Here is a 1,935-nt window from a genome sequence, read left to right as displayed (position 1 = left end):
TGATCTCTCTCAGAACTCTCACGAGCATCTTCTAGACAAATGGTACGGAGGGTATGCATTCTCGCATCGACGACAAGTTCGGTGATCTGTTGTAGGGTTGTCCTGCCTTGAATCTCATTTCGGGCCACTCTGCGGACGAAGATTGGCAAGATTCTGTCTGCTGAACCCCCATTGCTGAGGTCGTAAAAACTTCGGTCACCATTAAATGGCATGGGCTGATCTTGTCCTTAGCTCCATGTTTCCAAGCATTCCACCCACTCAGGCGTCGGGCCTTGAAAAGCTGGACGAGGGTTAGGAATTTGAACGAGAGCTGCCTGGGGTAGGTTCTCAACCTCGGGTTCGGAGTTAGCATCGTCCGAAATGTCTTCATCATGGTGATCATTCACAGGGATAGGATGATCATTCTCTGGTTGTTCCTCAAACCATCCAGCAATGACCTCATTCGGAAGGTACTGGTTGCCGTGGGGATGGAGTCCAACCATGTTATCTACGCGAGAATTAGGGTAAGAAAATAATTATTAAACGAACTATCTAGATAATTATTTAGAAAATCTTCATTAGTTACATCACTATTTGTGAAGTGCATACCAGTTATATGTAATTGAAATAGGATAGACCTTCGAATAAGTGACCTTAACTCCATTTTCACACAGAATAGGGGTAAGGCAAATTTTTCACAGATTCTAAGTCTATAACATCCTAGTTACATATAGCCTTAATGTATCCACTTAGCAACTTTCAACTTAGTAATGAAGATCCTGTTTTAGTTTTCAAGTATAAGGTACATATAGTAACACCAAATACCCCTATAGTATTTTATGTTTAATGTTATGTTCTGCTGTTCTCATTGTGGTATTGTTGGTAAGATTTTAGACTTGTTGCAACCACACAACTGCACTTAGGCACATGCTAGTCAACCCTCGGATAATATAGTTGATCAAGCTATATCTTCCCAGTTTTGACTATATGTCTCTAAGTCCACCTGTGTTGCCCAACTATCGTAATTCTTTTGTATTGTCCTAGTGACATTGATTTTAGTATGAATGCAGGCACGTATACTTAATTAAATATTTTACTATTTAAAGTATAAACTCTTGGTCAGAGTATTTTTAATCCCTATGTATTTATAGTTAGTATATCTTTTATGGGTTGATATACTTAATTCACTATAAACAATGATCTGATACCAATCTGTCACACCCCAAAACCAAGAACGGCGGAAAAGTTCTAGGGCGGAGCACGTCATGTACAATATCACAACAATGAAAAGTAGTAAACAAGCAACAACATCATCCATTGCATTAATAATATAATTTTAATACAAGTGAGTTCTGTCAAATTTTGATAAACACTAAAGCATAAATCAAAATGAAAGATGCGTCTTGAACGAGCACCATCTTCCCTGAACCTTGCATCGGTACCTGTCTATGGTTGACCTGAGGATACAAGTTATTTTGAAAGAGATTATCAGCTTTAAAGCTGGTGATATCATAAGTATTTTAGTGTCTTAATTTATATGTATGTATTTGTATGTATATGAACTTTAAGTATTGAAAATGTATATGAACTGTAAGTATGAAAATGTTTTGAATGGTCCTAGGAAACCCTATGTTTCCTACTAATTGTATCCTTCTACCAAGACATCTATTGTCTGTGTGTGTGTCTCTTGTAAGAGTGTGTATCGTCCCAAATTTGACTATGATTAACGAAAAATATAGTTTCTACATTACCGTGCGTCGTGTGAATGTTCACGAAGTGAATCTAATGGGAAAATGAAATAGTACTAGGGTAATTTTGTGAGTACTGTAGTCTTTGTAATAAGTGACTACTTCTGTACTCCTATTGCCTTATTTGAGGGATAAGGCCTAATTTGATGGCTAGATCCTAGGCTAAATGCTCCCCTGTCAAAGGGATTTTGGGACCTTTACATGACCC

This window comes from Lactuca serriola, chromosome 3 (genome assembly GCF_051521515.1).
Source record: "Lactuca serriola cultivar US96UC23 chromosome 3, Lser_US96UC23_V15, whole genome shotgun sequence".
Lineage (NCBI taxonomy): Eukaryota > Viridiplantae > Streptophyta > Magnoliopsida > Asterales > Asteraceae > Lactuca > Lactuca serriola.
Note: the sequence above shows the minus strand (reverse complement) of the source record.